An 18,178-nucleotide genomic window follows, 5' to 3' on the forward strand; every position below is an offset into this window, starting at 1 on the left:
CTCCAATCAGCCCAACCCAGGGTAGCCAGTTCTCCCGTTAGCTTCTGGAGCTAACATTTTCCCATTGTCCTTAGTCTTTCTTTTGTTTGCTACATACCTATGGAATCACTTCCTTTTACCTATCACATCCTTTGCCAGATTTAGTTCCCATGCTTTCCTCTTTTTGCAGGTGAGTTTGTCTCCGTAAACTCCTTTTAGGACATTTTATTTATCAACCCCTTGCAATAATACCATGATTCTCACTGCCCTGGAGGCAAATTACACATACTTCACAGTCATCCCAAATGAACTAAGCTACCAAATTTTTTTGCAGTCAATCCCCATTTTACAGGTGGGGAAATGGAACAAGAAATCAAATCCAGCAGATCAGCTCTTATTTGAGTTGCCCCCTTCACAGAAAGATTGTAAGACATTTGTTTACCTGCAGCATGCTAATTTTAGCTTTCTAGAGGGCAGACAACGTGGTCAGGCTTGGCCACTCAGAATTATTTGCTCTGTTGCATATAGGGCAGAACATGGAATAGACCCCAAGTTTTAATCAGGAACTGGTCTTTCCTGCTGCAGTAGTAGCTACATGATATCTAGGGAGTAATTGTGCACACTGAGATAGTAGCACAAAGTGCTTAGTTTGCTTTATTTGTACTGTAAGCAGGAATAAATACCGCACAATCAGACATAGCTGGTAAGTTTACAGGTTAACTGAGTCATGGGTTTTATGACCACAAGACATGACTATGACTGCTTAGACTGATTTCAGTCTAGCACAGGTCTTGGGATTTCCCTTTAGGGCCTTTCCTTCTTCAAGTTCAATACACAGGTGTTTGATCTAGGAAACCATCTTCTGCAAAAACAGCCACTCATGATTTACCAAAATACATGTTTCACCCTGGTGCTTGGGTCCCTTGTCTCACTGATGAATCCCTCTTGCTGTGAAAGATCAGTGCTGTGATTCTGTTCTGCGTGCATTCAGTTTTTGCTTCTTGTAACAGGAAACTACTTGCAGTAGCCTTGTGTGGCTGAAGATCCTTCTCTGACCAGTTGCCTGCTACATCCTTCCCTTTAATTTTGGTAAATGGAATAGATTAATTTTCTGAAGCCTTTTGTTGTAAGACTTTTTTTAATCCTTTTATCCATTACCACTATCAACCATGATTCAATGGCCATTTTAGTCATTATTCCATAGGCTCCGTTTCTTGCTGCTTGCAACTATATGTCTGCAGATTTAGGTCTCTGGCATGTGAAATCAAAAAACAGGTTGTTTGCTTGCAACCAGCAGCAAGCTTGAGAGATCCAGAATGCACGCAGATGACCCAGCCTTACTAGAGGACACTGGTGTGTTTCTGTGGTTTATCAGCAACCTCTTCATTGTACCAGCTTCGACATTCAAATTCAGCTGCTGCTGCCTCCCGAAGTCTATGATCTCCACTAAATAGATAGGTTTTGAACCAAGTTTGAACGTTGCAGCTGACGCAAGCAGTGCCCTCGGCAGAAGGCATGGGAAAGCAGGATGTGTGCATCATGGAATCCTTGTCTCCAGGATCCTGCCAGGTGCAGAGACACATGCACTCACACAGGTCCTGCTGTCACTAGTGCAGCCAACATACAGTGGAAGGGACAGGCTGCTAACTGCCTTGTCTTAATTCACATGCAAAAGGCTACATGCATCCAGGAGTATAAATATATCATGAGGACACAGGTGACACGACCGGAAGTGTGGAGTCATGTGGTAAACCATTGCAGACACAGCAGGAGCTACAGGTGGGTGCAAAGTTGTAACCTGCATTTGTTAGGCTAGAGAGCTGACCAGAATGCTTAATGAAAGGTTAGCCAGGCTACTCCATGACTGTGAGAAATTACTCAAAAGAAGGTGTCTACTGTGCTAGAAGATACTGCAGAATATATGACAACTATACACACAGGCAGACAAGCATAATCTATAGAGATCTGTTCATAACCACTCAGAAAACTAGAGACAAAACTCCGACAAAGTATCAATTCTGTGATCTGACTACAAGACCTGAATTTCCTTCCTCTATTGCTAGAGTTTCTTGCAAAGTAAAAGATGATGTTGCAGATGTCCAGACAGATGGATAAAAAATGGATAAGATGCTGATTGTCTTCAGCAGTGGCAGGAGAGAAGAGCTTTACCTGCTGAAGAATTAAATCCTGAATTTATGCGTTTGCCTGATAAACACTGGGAAGGCTAATTCTCCTGTACAGTGACATCATGGGGACACTGAAGAAAGTGTTGCTGCTTCTGTCTGATGTCCCCAGAGATTGCAGATGTACCGTTTTTGTGAAGTGATTTCTAACACAATAATTGTTTTTAATTCAACAGACATGCAATAACTTGCTTTGGAAGGGCAGGGGGGAAAGGGAGCTGAAGTGATTATTTCCAGCTGCTTCTCACAGGCCTGTGCTATCACTTGCAAAACCAGAAGCAACAGAGTGTTTGAAGTTTTTGTTCATTCGGGTTTGGTTTGATGTGGTTTGCTTTTAAGCAGATGTGAATAGAGATTATTATACACGTAGTTTATTTTAATGAGCTTTCTTTAGCCACAGGAGAGGTGCAGCAATGCAATGCAGAGGTATGTGAAGTGTATTTGAGAGACCATAAGAGATCTTCTGACTACTGACCTGAAGTTATCATTGAGGTCAGAAGATAATCTTATATAATATGTTGAGTGTTCCAGTACCATCTGTCAGTTTCAGTGTCAAAAGCAGTTTTGGGTGTTGTGAATGATTGGCCATTGCCACCTTATCTTCAGCAACTACCAGCCTTTGCCTCAGGATGCAGTAAAAGGAAGGCAGAAGATCTATTTGTTGATAGTCTGTTGATACTGGAAACACAAACAGGCAAGATTCTAGGGGTGCTCTTAACTGATGTAGCTGATTTGAAATAATTGATGGCTTTATGAATTTATACCCTCCTGAATTATACCCTTTATGAGTTTATACCCACTCAGATCTATCTTTAGCCTTTGCCTCTATAGATCTTGCTAATTATTTCTCTGCTTTCTGTTCATTCCTGGAAAAGGCATGCTTCCTTTACCCAGCATCTATTTAGGGCTTGTAGTTGTGGATAAATTCTTTTCCAAAGCACTAGAGGGCAGCAATATTATATTAAAATCTATCTATTTCCAGACCTGGACAATACCAGCACCAGCAAGATGAGCTCTCGTTTCTCTTACCAGGTCCTCTTTTCCAACAGAGCTGGTAATCTTGATCAACCACAGTTCTGACTGCTGGGACCAACACCATTTCACTAATGTTTTAATTTTCTTTTTTCTTGTTTGTTTTAAGGAGTCCTCATTCATCCTTGTCTGCATGAAAGCAGACCTCGAACATGCAAAGTATGCCACTTGATATGGCATGCTGGCTTGAGTTCAGTACTTCAGCCTTTGCATTAGATCACTTCTTGGTTTAAATACATGATTAGGTAGAAAGGCACAAAGAAGCTCCCTCTGTGCGCAAGTTTGTGTTCAAGTCCCGCTTGCGTGAGGCTTTCTCATTGTTCCTACTGGCCACCTCCTGGCACGTTGAGCTCTTCAGCAGCACTGTTAGTGGACATCTATTACTGATATTGAGCAAGAATGACAGAACTGGGCTGTGCCATCTATTTGGTGATATTAGACACAGCTGTTGCCTTGATATACTCAGCAGTTGTGGTTTTGCATGGCAGGATCATTTCTACTTGAGGCAGGAGAGCAATACATCCCAAGCTTTAAGCCTCTGGTGGATTTGTTAGCAGACACCCCAGCATTTGCCACCACTTTCCTAGGCAGCTACTGACATAAGAGGGATCCGGCTTTGTACAGGGAAGAAGGAAAGAAAAGGAACTGACAATGGGAGAAACCTGGGATCATATTTTATTCTGTCTGAAAGATCTATATTGAAGACATAAGAAAGAGAAGGAGCAGGCATTCTGATGGCACTTGCCAGGACCTTGTACCATGTGATAGGTAATGTCATCTTTATTTCTTCCAGTGGCAGTGAAACATGTACCTCCATCCTAACCTCTGAGCTCCCCAGTGATTTTCTGGAAGAGATTAATTTGTCTCTGGTTTTGCCATTATTTTTCTGCTTTTTCCTGACATGAACCCTGCAGGATGAACTACATATTTTGGCTCAGCTCCCCAAATCCAAGCTGCTGTTGTGTTCATTTGGTAATTGTAAGAACAAAAGTGCTGGGGGAGGATGTCACCAGGCAAGACTCATTGACAGGTTCAGCCAGGGATCCCATTATAATTAGATAGGCACTTTCTGGTGCAGTATGCTTTTCTTTTTTTTTAAACCTCCTACTTTCAAATGGGTTATTAGTTGCTGCTAATAGTATATTCACCTCCTTAGACTTACCTACTGCTAGATCTGTTTTGCAGGTGTTGCTCCTGAAGTGTCTGTTCCTTCCCATAAATGGCAGACCTTATGATTTCTTCTGTCCCTTTTGCTTTCTTGATTGGAAACAACATGCAGAAAACCATGAGCACAAGCAGTCAGTGCCCCCTCATGTTACCTGTGTTCTCAGGTAATAATGATATCGAGTTGTCTAGGGGAAAGTAAAAGTAGGATTTGATGCGGTAAGAGATGCTCTGGAACTCCTGGGGGTCTTCTTGACGCTTTCAGCATATTCACCCTTACTGATAATTTCTCACCCAACACTGGGCTCAGTGAGACAGCACACAGGAAACCACCACGGTTTGGGTTTGAAGTCTTTATTCTCAGAAGCGATACATGTATCTGCTCTCTGCTAGCATTGCTATTTTTCACATCTGGCTAAACAAACACACACACTTGTAGAAACTAATGTGACATCTAGAATGTTCTTGATCTGCCTGTGGCAGACTAAGATCTCTGCCTGATCTTGTTACATTGCCAAGTCAGAGCAGTTGCCTGATGACTGGAGTTAAAGACTGACTTCTTAAGCCAGGGGTCTATGTGGTGCTTAGGACCAGACCTGTTTCTGACAAGATATTATCCAAAACTCTGTAATAGCTAGATATTTATAGCTGCTCCACAGCCGGTGTGGAGCACAAGCATGCAATACACTGCTCATATTCACAAAATGCACCACAAAATGTCTTGAAAAGGCTGTAAGATGGTCAAAAGTTCTGAGAAGAATGAATACCAGCAGAGAGACAAAAATCTGTCAGTAGTTTGGAGAAAAGTGGTAAGGGTCTCCAGAACCAGTCTATCTAGGCAGCAACCTGCAGCTGGTCTGCAGGCTCAGAGCATTGTTCTCTGAGCTGGGAACATCCCTCAAGCCCTCTAAGAAATCACTATTTTCCAAGGTGTGTGGGGTAAATCATACTCCACAGGAGGTGGGGAAAAGGATAGCTTTGGAAGTGATCATTCTCTACAAAATCATTAGCTGGGAACTTTAAGATCAAACATTGATTATTCAAGTCTCGAAGCCTTGATTGCAACATTTACAAATGCATCAAGTATGATTTTTAACAAGAACTAAATGCAAGAATGACTTCACTGAGTCACACTTTACCCTGAAATGCTTATCTGTTTTCTTCTGACATTGGAGTGTGTGCAGAACCTGAACTCTGCTCAGGGCTGCTTTAGCTGGAAGTGTCCCTGCTCAGATTGGCATTACATCAGTGCCTTCTGGATGAATGTCCATTGAAGGCAGCGGGTAGGCTCTCTTTCCCACAAAGGTTTTATTAGATGATCTTTCAAGATGTCTTGCACTCTGGCCTGTTCTATGATCTTTTCATTTAATTCAAAGTATAGAATTTTACTCAGACAGTAAAAAGTGTTTATACATTGCCCAAATGCACCTGGAGTAGGTGAAGGAATTTGTCATTAAATGTATTGCTATGACCTCTACATTCCAAATGCCCCTGCACCAAAGAACAAGGAGCAGATAGATGCTGACAGCTTTATTATGTCAGCTTTCTTTAACGAGAAGAATGTGGAAGTCTTGGAGAAGGATGATTACTGCTGTTACCATGGTTACAAGAATTTCCTTGATGGAGATACCAACATACATGTCATGCAGAAACCTGTGAAAATTATCCCTGTTACACTTATAGCTGTCTATGAAGGCAAATACTTCCAAACTCTTTTAGACGTGCTTGTAACTGCAGATAAGCTGAGGAGGATTGTACCACTTTTGTTTGATACTACTTTTACTTTGCCATATCTACAGCAATGTGGCTTTTCAGTAGAAGTCAACAGCCCACAACTTTTGCCCTGAATGAAGAGAACCACGGATCGTCATAGAAAACCCCTTCCATTGAGAAAAAAGAAACAAGCAGTATCACAGGGAATAGACATGGCTAAGATTATAAGTCTTGTCATGTTTGACCATGGGATTAATTTCATTTGAAGTTTATTTGTCCCTGGAGAGGGAGAGAGACATCTTTGGAAAAAGGCAGTTTCAAGTATGTGATGTTAAGGATTGATCAACAATACTGGTGCAACTTTCTGCCAGATTATCTTCATCGGTCCAGGCTTTCTCCATCAGTCTGTCCAGGGTGCAAGCTGGGCCAACAGTCTGTTATATAGGTGCATGAGTTCGGTGAGGATTTTGACAGATTGCTTTACTTCAAAATATCTAAGGCGATGCCTGCACAGTCGAACCCCATGATGAGATAGAATTGTCTAATTTAGGCACAGTTGTGTGCCCATAAGTGAGTTCTTAGACACAGGTAATGTTGCATCAACTAGAAACACAGGCAGAGTAAATAGACACTGTCTGCACTTGGTAATGGTAATAAATCCTGAGAGTTTTACCAATACAGTCTTGTGGCAGCTTTTCCCAAACTCTTCTATCTAGAAAGATCAAGTGAAATCTCGATCTGTGGACTCAGATGGAGAATAAAAATCGGTGTATTCTGCTTAAAGGTAAATGCCCTCTAATGCAACCTGAAATATGTTTAGGCAGGCCTTCATCCTTACTTGATCTATAGGTCCCTTCAGGTACACTTTGGTCAAATAATAATAGTCCTTCTTAAATAGCTTTTAGTCTGAAGAGTCAATGTACCTTGCATTAAAAGGTAAAGTCAGAGAGGTCATGGTACATTGAAAGTACATTGAAAGAGGTCATGAAAGTTCACTCTTCATTTTCAGTGAAAGGTTTTTGAAAAGTCTGATGTTGGATCCTTTCACTTGATGCCTGGATTAACTGAGTTCATTAAGAAACATTTAACCAACCCATTTGCACTGATGATAAAACAAATGACATTCTTGCCAAGTCCTTGTAAAATATCAGATAAGCTGTGCAATGTGTCTGGCTAGTTCTTACTCATACACTGCTTTGCTTTCAGTGGCTGTAATCATCAGAGCTATTGAATACTAACAGAATGCATTAGGGTATTATGTACTGTACCAGATGCAGATTACTGTGCATCTTTTGCTTTAAGCACTACTGTGCAATTTACTTCAGTTAATATCTCTATTTGAAAGTTACATAGTAAGAAGGCAGAAGTACATACACAGATTTTAATATTTTACAATTTTTTTTTAAATTTTTTTTTACAGTTTTTTGTTGAAATGTCATATATTTCAAACCTCTTCCACTATTCCAAATGAGTTTAAGCCAAGGGACAGGGGACATTTTTCATGTTTATGGGAGAGACTGCATGAGGCACCATAATTTCCAGAGGAGGGGATATGTGCAGGAGAAGATGGTGGCTGGGAGGAGGAGATGAGCCACCTTCATGGCCAAGGGAAGCAGGGATGAGAGCTGCAGCAGAAGAGGCTTTACCTGAGGCCTGTTCACTCAGTGGTCTCACACATGAAACCAGTAGTGGGAAAGGACTGGAAGAGCTTGTTGCATGCTTTGGCTGCGGGACGGGGCAAGAGAATTAAGTTGTGAATCTGGACAGCTGTCACAGAAGATAATGGTCCCTGTGGGCTCTAAACCAATCACTATCAAACATTAAATGAAAAACAAATACTACGATTAGCTTGGAAAAACTCACTTCAGCCAGAAGTACACACATAGTTTGCTTTAATCAAGTGAACTCTGGCTTTGGTTCATTGACAAGTTCATATTTTATGTTACCTTCCAAGCTATTGTTGATTGAGCCCTGCAGGGAAAGCAGTGGCTGTTCATCTATTATTCAGTACCGCTTGTGAGTTCATGCAAGTTCTTGTCCCTTGTAGGATGCAGGTCATGAATGATGCGTCAGCTGACCATTTGCTGGCAGAACATTTCTTGGCTGATTTCCACTGTGATGAGTAGAAAAGACATCCTAGAAATTCCTCCTCAACCCTGCTCCAAGATTTTGCCAGGCTCAGAGGTGAGACTGACTGGTCTGTAGTTCCCTGGGTCATTCAAATTCGCCTTCTTGAAAATGGGGATTATATTTCCCTTTTTCCAGTTGTCCAGAACTTCACCTGACTGCCATGATTTTTCAAATATGATGACCAGTGGCTTAGCAACTTCATTCATGAGCTCCTTCAGGACCCGTGGATGGATTTCATCAAGTCCCATGGATTGTGTACGTTTAAGTTTTTAAGATGGTTACAAACCAGATCCTCTCCTACAGTGGGCCTAGAGTCTTCATTCTTACAGTCCCTGCATCCGCCTTCCAAGACTGGCATTTGCCAGTGAAGAGTGAGGCAAAGAAGTCATTAAGAACCTCAGCCTTCTCCAAATCCAGGGTAGCCAGTTCTCCTGATAGCTTCCGGGGAGGGACCACATTGTCCCAAGTCTGTCTTTTATTTGCTACATACCTATAGAATCCTTTCCTGTTATCTTTCACATCACTTGCTAAATTTAATTCTAACTGGACCTTAACTTTCCTAACCTGGTCCCTAACTTCCTGGACAACATCCCTGTATTATTCCCAGGCCACCTGCCCTTGCTTCCACCTTTTATAAGCCTCTTTTTTCCCTCTAAGTTTCCTCAGCAGCTCCTTATCCATCCATTGAGGTCTCCTGTGATTTGGAGAAAACTCCAGGAGCAAACTCACCAACAAAGTTTTCAAGTTGACAAGCAGGTATTCTTTATTGCGGCGCCGGGAGACACGGGGGGTAGCTCCTCCTAACGTGTGTCTTAGTATTGCTACATAAGCCCTCCTTATATAGCCACTGGGTATACATACATATTCATGAGGCTACGTATAGATTACATCATTTTCCAGAAAGTTTCCCACATGCCTACAAAAATGTGGTGGTGGTCTCTGAGGGTCATTTACTTTACCAACAATCTTCATGACTTCTGGCAGCCTTTGAAGCACGCACAGTAGATGTTTATAGCAGCTTAATTGGTTCGTTAACACCACAGATATAACAATCTAAATAAATAAAAAAAAAAATCTAAATAAAAAAAAACGGTCCTACTTATCAGTTAGTTTAACTGCTGACCATCCTGGACACCTGCCATTCCTAAATACTCCTTATTCTTGCGTCCTGTTTTTCTATCTTGTTTTTCTTACACTCATTTTGTACTAAGGTCATAAGGGCCTAAAACTATGTCAACTACAACGGTTTATCTTGTACAAGAATTCTCAGTATGTTCTCTAGCTACAATCTGTTTTTTTTCTCTGTGAATCCTGCACCTCAGAAATTTTTAATTTGTATTGTTACAAAGCCATCAAACCTAACATTACTTAAAATTGATTCTAAAGGTTTATATATTTCATTTTGTGATTTTGAGCCCCCCTTGTCTCACCTGGTGCTCCTGCCGCGCTTCTAGTTGGGATGCAACACTCCTGAGCATGTAGCAGGTGATCCTTAAATACCAACCAACGGTCTTGGAGGCCCTCTGCCCTCTAGGGTTATATCCCATGGAAACTTACTAAGCAGGTTCCTGAAGAGGCCAAAGTCTGCTCTCTTGAAGTCCAGGGCAGTGAGCATGCTGCGTGCCCTTCTCACTGTCCTGAGGATCTCAAACTCGACCATCTCGTGATTGTGACAACCAAGGCTGCCCTGGAGCATCACATTTCCAACAAGTGATAGGATTGTGTAACCATGTTCAAGAGGAAGCCACCCTCCAGTTCGGCTTGTGGCACTCCGCCAGAGGAACGGCCAGGATGAACCCCTGAGCCGTGGAGTACTCTGTGGGATAGGTGGGAAACTTTTACTCAGGTGGGGTCAGAGCCATCGAGTGAAAAATGCCCTCTCGATCTATTGAAGTATTGGGGGCATTTTGTGGAGATACTGCAGACAAAGCCCAAAGAGTGCCTGCAACACACTGAGCTCATGGGATGAAGCCCTGCTTAGTGTGTTTAAAGTAACATGGGGACAAAGCCAAGACTTGGAGGAACAGGTAGATTGATTGAAACAAGAAGCGCTAACTGAAAAAGCGATGAGGGTAGTGCAACAACAAGATTTATTAGCCGCCACTCAAGCAGCATCAGGGTGGCAGGAAAAAAAAAACCTTAGAGAATTTAGCAACGTTGTATGCCGTGAGGACTGTGTGTCGGTGGCAGAGACACCCAAAGCCTGGTGAGGATACAGGACCGCAGGTTCAGGCAGCAGTAACCCAATCAGATTGAGATTCTGAAACACGGGATGGAGACATCTGGAGAACATCAGATACTGAGGAGGATGGAAACAAACGGGAGAAAGATGTGGAAAGAGCCTCGGGCCTTGGCTCCTCCTGTAGGGCAGCAGGGGTGGATGCAGGAACCGTGGAGCACGTTGTGGAATATAATAGACTTGCACTAATGTAGGACCTTAACCATGGGGAGCTAAGGACCCCATGGGAGTGTTAAAGTATTGGGGTGAGTTTCAGAAACCCCCCATACCCGCTCAAAGAAGTGACTGAGTCATGCCTGACGCATGATAGGCTGCTTGCTGCTTGCCTGCAAAGGCATGGTAGATAAGAACACAGAGCTGGAGCAACAAGTAGCAGATTTACGTTCCGAGCTAGAGAGGGTTAAGGCAGAAGCACTGTTGCAGAGGGAGGCATTTGTAGCTGCTGCAGAGCAGGGTGAGAGACTTAGGGAAAAAAAAAAAAGGTGCCGCCCTCGCAGAAAAATCCGCTGTTTGCACTGCCAAGAATCAGAACAATAAAAGATTGCAAAGGCAGTGAGGCCACGGGTCAGTGCCCTTGTGTCTGATCACAATTGGGACCCAGAGACAGGGAATGGAGATATTTTTGGGACCAGTGAGTCAGAATCAAATACCGGAGACGAGGCAGACGTGAAAAAGGAAGGAGCCCTCACAGCTCCTGTGTTTAAATGTAAGATGATGACCAGGGCAAGCAGACAAGTAAGAACAGGCAGATTGGCAGATTATAGTCCCGAGGAGATTAAGAGTTTATTGGACAAATACAAGCAGAGGCCAGGGGAGAAACCCCAGAACTGGCTACTTTGCCTCATGGAGGAAGGAGCAGACACTGTATTGCTAGACAGGGTGGATAGGAAAAAACCCATGCTACTATCAGAACAAGGAAACCCCATTGAACAAGTGATTGAAAAGCTAAACCAATTAGAGGATTTACCAGGACTGGGCTTGGACGAAGCAGCTCAGGACCAGGGGAGAGTAGGAAAGGGGGAGATAATAAAAACCTGCACACCATCCTGTTCCTGCTATGTAGATAATTAAAGAAGAAGAAGAAGAAGAACTGCTGATAGTGCACCTGGGTCTTGAGCAGGCCAGAGAGTGTTTGTGTGCATGGGTGCAAGGTCGAGCTGGGAAATAACCTGAGGAGTGATTGTACATAGAATGGAATTTATAGTGGCTGAAGACAGTCATTGTGATTGATGTGGTTTCTATTTGGCTTCACAGCTCAGATCTAAACCCTCTGGTGTTCGAGTGGGCTGCCTGTGTGGCTATTTGGGCCTGGAGGCGAGTGCCTGGACGGAGGCTGGGGAGACTACTTCTCTTGTGGATATTCGCCGAGGGGTCTCAGGAGCCCTATGTGTCTTTTATAGACCGATTGGACAATGCTATAAAAAGGGTCACGGGGCTGCTCGTGCACTTTTGTTTCAGCTAGCATATGAGGGTGCAGGTGGGGATTGCGGGGCTGTGTTAGCCCCAGTCAGAGGAAAAAGTTTACAGACATTGCAGAGTTTGTTGGGGCATGTTGGAATGTAGGAGCAGAAGCTCATAGGGCTCCTGTATTGGCTGCTGCATTAATTATACTGGTTTTGTTGGTCATATTAGGTCGCATTCTAACCTGCCTGGCCTTTTAACTGTGGGAAATGACATAGCTGACTCCTTGACTGTTAACACTGTGCAGTTTACTTCTGCAGCTGCTTCACATTTCTTGTTTTTCATCAGAATGACTCTGTTTTAAAGAAACACTTTAACCTGTCTTCTTCTCAAGCAAAGCAGATTATCAGGTCTTGCCCTTACTGTCAGTCAACAGCTCGATCCTCATTTGCCATGGCAAATTTATTTTATTATTATAATTTCTGTGTCTTGTAGAAAGGGGTTAGTCTTCTTTTTCACAGGAGATGGAGTAAAATCAGCTCCTCCACTCCATCTGGGAACCTGCTCACCAGAGACTGAAGCCGCACCTTTCGTGTGATGATCATCCTTGGCTTTGTTCTCCTCTTCAATTCATGCACCTCTTCCTCCAGAGTTGAGGTAGGTTTTCCATCCCACTTTCTCATGTCTTCTCCATGATCCTGCAGGTAAAACTATAGGGTGGCCCGTGGCGTGTACCTCCTACATCTTCTCTCTTGAGCAGTAGGACGCCTTTTGTTAATAGCTGAGACGTGGGTTGGTACACGTGGGGAGCTGGACAGATCGGATAGATCGTCTCTCAATTGTTTGAACTCCTGGGACAGTTTTTCCACATCTGAAATCACAGAATCATAGAATAGTTAGGGTTGGAAAGGACCTTGAGATCATCTAGTTCCAACCCCCCTGCCATGGGCAGGGACACCCCACACTAAACCATGTCACCCAAGGCCTCATCCAACCTGGCCTTGAACACCACCAAGGAAATGATGGAAGGGGTGAGATTGTCTTTGAACTCTCAGAGCTGACGAATCGTTTCATCCACTTGGTGGTGCTACATCTTGCCAGGTTATCGCTGCCAATGAGTGGGCATAGGATGCTGGTGCACTCTGTGTAAATTTCCACCACATGAGTTGTGTATATTTGACTTCATCTGGTTCTACAAATGCATTTCCAGCATCCTGCCTGCAATAAATTATCTCAACAATGGCTGATTCCCTCAGAGACTGGATGGCTTTCTCTATCATGATCCAGTTGGCTGAACAACTCATAACATCATCCTTCTACGGAAACGTTTCTTTCACAGGTGCCAAGAGCCACCTCCAAAGGCTGAGGGACTGTTCCTCTTCTGCAATTGCATTGTCAATTCCCCCTTCCCTAGCAAATGATCCCAGCTGCTTGTTTTCCCCACCTTCTAGTTCATGATTCTGAGCCTCATTGTCCCATCATCAGAGCAACCAGGTGATGATGTGCACCCCTGTTGACAGATAAAATCTTTTCACATATTCCATAGCTCGGTTGAGGTCCAGGATAGAGAAGTCGCCTCTTCCTCTGATCTGCATAATAATAACGCTTGTTCAGATGCTGTCCCGTGTAGTAAGTGCATTGGATCTTCATCTTTCTTCACTCTAGAGTTTGCTTTTTGTGCCTCTTGTTTGCTTTTCCCTTGCATACAGGGGCAAGCAATATTGGCACAAATTGGTCCTTTGGTTTAGTTGCAGTGACTATCACTGTGGTTGGGGTGGCTGCAGTATCTGCTGTGGTGGTTGGTGCAGCCGCTGTGCTTGGGGGTTGAGTAGCACCAGCAGCTTCACTGTCTGTTGCTGTCAGGGTCTGAGTAGCTGCTGTACTTGTCGCTGGGGTTGGTGTAGTTGCTGTGCTTGGAGTTGGAGTAGATACATTGTCTGTTGTAGTTAGAGTCTGAGTAGCTGCTGTATTTGGAGTTGGAGTAGCTTCATTGTCTGTTGTTTTGCCATCAGATCCAGAGACATCTTTTTTCCCTTTGAAGGTGCTGGATAGTGTTGAACAGGGCTCTGTAAGCATAGGCCAAGCCCCAGCATGTTGCCATGATTTGTCCCTCTCTGGTATGACCAGGATGACAACACCCCTTGTTTAAGTGTTTTACTAGTTTTTTTTTGATTTTTCACTTGGTCAGTGGTGAAGTTCCAAAGCACTGGCGTGGCCCACTGGCCTAGACACTAGCCCATACTATCCCACACACCGTGACACTCATGACTGTCCAGCCTTGGGGAAAATCTCTTGGTCCTCCTATATCATAATCTAACCTTAGACAAGGCCCAAACATGACTCTGCTTAACTTTCAAGATCAGACAAAATGGTCGTGGGTAAAACACACTCTGTATGTGTGCCAACATGGTGATCCCCATCACAATCAGCAGGCAAGTCTCAAGGGTACCCAAAGGCCATTCAAAACCTTCAGAACTCTCAAATGATGCTGTAAACAGTCTGGTGGGGGGGCTGGGAGCATAACCTCCTTCATAGGTTGACCACCTGAGGAGGGAATAAAAGATGTATAGTTGCTAAACACTTCCATTATATGCCTCCCAAAGTATAGAGGTGATGACCACACTGGGAACGCAAGCCAGATCGGTTTCATAATCAATTAGTATATTGTATTACAAGTCATTATCATAAAGTACAGCAAAACAAGAACCTTAGCCCAAGCCCTCAGCCAATAAAGACTAAAACAGCAAATGCCAGCTGTAAGTTATGACATGCTGAAACTCCAAGATCAAGAACAAGAACTTTGACAGCCAATAAATCAGCGTTGTGACGAGTGACTACTGATCCGAAACAATGAATGCTTATCACAAATAAGGTTAGACAAACTCTGGTCAGATCTGTCATTATCTCAACCTTTCGTGCCCCTCTTTGGACTCCAAAAAGAACTGTCATGGTTTAAGCCCAGCCGGTAACCCAGAACCATGCAGCTGCTCGCTCACTCACCACCCCCTTCCTCCCGGAGGGATGGGGAGGAGAATCAAAAGAATGTAACTCCCACGGGTTGAGACAAGAACAGCCCAGTAGCTAAGGTATAACACAAATCACTACTGCTACCACCATTAATAATAATGACAAGGGAAATAACAAGGGAAGAGAATACAACCGCTCACCACCCGCAGATCGATACCCAGCCTGACCCGAGCAGTGATCTAGCCCTTCCGGGTAGCTGCCCCCAGTTTATGTACAGAGCATGATGTGCCGTGGTATGGAATAGCTCTTTGGTTAGTTTGGGTCAGGTGTCCTGTCTCTGATTCCTCCCAGCTTCCCCTCCTCCTTGGCAGAGCATGAGACTAAGAAAGTCCTTGATTGGAAGAAACATTACTTAGCAACAACTAAAAACATTGGTGTTATCAGCATTGTTTCCAGGCTGAAAGTCCAAAACACAGCACTGCATCAGCTACTAAGAAGGAAAAAAATGACTGCTACTGCTGAACTCAGGACAAGTGTAAATCCTTGTGGCTTAAAGGTGACTGTGGTATTGTGATCTTTTGGGCCTGCAGAAATGGGAAGGGCCAGTGGAACTGATAACCTGGGGGGTGGGGGGGGAGGGGGGGGTATATTTGTGTCCTCCTACCTACAAGTCTGTGGTGTCCGCCTGCAAAGTTTGTCAAGCCATACCATGAGCTGGACAGACAAGTTGAAGAACCTGATGCCTCAGCTGCAGGAGCTGACCTTGAGGACTCCGAGCGGAATGAGACAGAGGAAGAGAAAGAGGAATGATTTGCAAAACCTCACTTGAGGGCAACTGAAAACTAACGACTTGAATATGTGTGCTTGCAATGTAGCTATATTAGAGGCTGTGATTTTGTGTATAAACCACCTGTATTTACCAGCCAGTTGCTAATAAGAAACTACACCTTGTATTGTATGGATTTGTCACTTGTAAAAGAGATGTTAAAGCATGCAAATTTACAGCAGCTGCTAGAAAATTCTAAGGCAGAAGCTAGAAAGATTCTAATACAATGGTAATGTTATAAAGCAGGTGATGGAACAAATTAAGAGGGTGGGAGAACCCCACTTGTGGGAAATTTTCTTTGGCTGGTCTCCCACTGCTACCACCACCTTCAACGCACTGCTGCACCCTGTAGTAGTTGTGCTGCTAATGTAAATCTGTGTGTGCTGTGCCATAGTAGCGACTTGTTACTGGATGAGGCAGGTGAAACTCTGCATTGACAACAAGGTGCAAGGACTGAGGTTGGCCAAATGCCAATGGCCTCCTACCATAGTCAAGGGCAAGACTGGGTTGGCCTCTGCATTTGCCACCAAGAAGAACCTTTAGCTCTGCTGCTGGATGCAACCCAGCAGGCGCTGAGTGGTGGGGATACATGCCATGCCAGACCTTGATGTGAGGGATGGCTTGCTTTGGTATAAGAGGGCCATCCGGGAGGGAAGGACAGGCCAAGCAGCCTGTGGTTGGCAGGAGAAATGATCTAGTCCAAATCCCCTGCTCAAGCAGGGTCATCTAAAGCAGGATTCATCCTTAGCATAAGTAACTATTTTAAGTAATTATAATAATATAATACATTATAAAAGTAAAGTTCCTGTCAGGTTAACTTCCTTGAACTTCTGGAGACTAAACAAGCGATTTGCCACGTATTGCAAATGACTAAAGAACTTCAGTGATTTCATCTTTTTCAACCGGATTATGTTATGGGTCCTGTAAGTTCATGCGTTAATATTTAATCAAGCTTTTTGAGCTAGCTGGTCAAATGTCATTTCTGTGATCTGAAAACTAATGATGTGGTTTGCATCTTATCTCTAGTACTAGCTGGGTAACATATTACAAATATGGGTGTTGTTACATAAGTTCTTGAATGCTGAACTTAGCACTGAACCTTAATTCCTGCTGATCACAGCAGATCCTTTGTCAAATTGCTGCCAGAAGTAAGGCAGAGGTCGATACTGTGACTTTTCATAAGGCCCAAAGGGAAGTCCTCTTTGAAAGTAGTATGAGTTTAGTAGCTGAGAGGTTGTTATTTGCAGCACAACAGGCAAGACGATTTCCACAGGTTACTCTGCTAACCTGCTGTGCTGGTTTTGCCTTTGATAGAGTTAATTTTCTTCATAGCAGCTGGTATTAGTCTATGTTTTGGATTGCGCTGGAGCTGTTGAGGATAAGAAGGTGTCTTTTTTCACACAGACCCAATCTGGAGGAGAACAGAAGCAGGAGAATTAAAGAGCAAGTGCAGGTCCCAGGTTAAGTGCTACATAAAAACACAGGATGGGACCCCAGGAGCTGGCCCAAAGAAGCTTCTAGGCAGGCCCAGTGAAACAACAGCCTCCAGAAGACATTCAGAGGAAGGCATGGATTTTGAAAGATCAGTTCATGCAGTGGCATCCCACCCTGTCAATCTAAGCTCCAGCTAGCAGGTGGACCAGGAGAGGGATGCCATTTCATAACAAGAGCAGAGGCCCCAGCATCTGCTTTTATACCTCAATGAGAAGCAAGCAGAGTCTTTCAAGTGCTTGTTGTGAATGTGAACTATATCAGGATGGGTCTTTTATACTCAAATGAGCCTTTCATACTCAAATGATCCTTTCATTCTCAAATAGCCTTTCATACTCAAATAATTCCTATGTTTCTGCCATCAGAGGTGACCCAAGACCTTTGCAAGTTAAATCTCTAACCAGTGAAACTCATAGATCCCTCTAGGGAGTTCTGCCTTTATCCCAACACCAGCTTTAAACCCTTCAGCGATTATGTGAGTAATTAAATGAACAATAAAAAAGCTGTGTCCGGATGTGGGAGTGATGCTGCGAGCAACATCCTGCTTTTCCGGTGCATTAGGCTTCACGGCAGTTTCAGGGCTGCCAATAGAGTAACGCAAGGTTCCTTCCCACTAAAAGCAAAGGAAAAGGAAATTAAAATAACTTTTTTTTTTCCCTTGATGACAACAAAACTGACTGTTCTCTGTGATAGGAGCATTCCTTCAGACACACCCTAGAAGGCTCATCTCGATTTCCCTCATCTGTCCACTTCTCGTTTCCAATTACCATGTGTGCAGTGTTCAGAGCAGTGCCCATTGTGCCAGGAATTGTGGAATTTGTTGCTGATAAAGAACATCATCAGGACCAGGAGAGATGCGCAGTGAATCTGTGTCATCTGCCTCAAAGCGGATCCATAGCAATTAGACACATAAATTTGTACAAGTCTCCTGAGGCCCCCTTTTTAGTATCACTGGAAGTATCACTGTTTCTGTGCTAACAGGGGAGACTAGCTGATTTGTACACCTAGCTAATTTAATATCTAAATGTAGGTGGGAAATGTTTCTTTCCTTGC

Source organism: Psittacula echo (genome assembly GCF_963264785.1).
Source record: "Psittacula echo genome assembly, chromosome: 6".
Taxonomy (NCBI): domain Eukaryota; kingdom Metazoa; phylum Chordata; class Aves; order Psittaciformes; family Psittacidae; genus Psittacula; species Psittacula echo.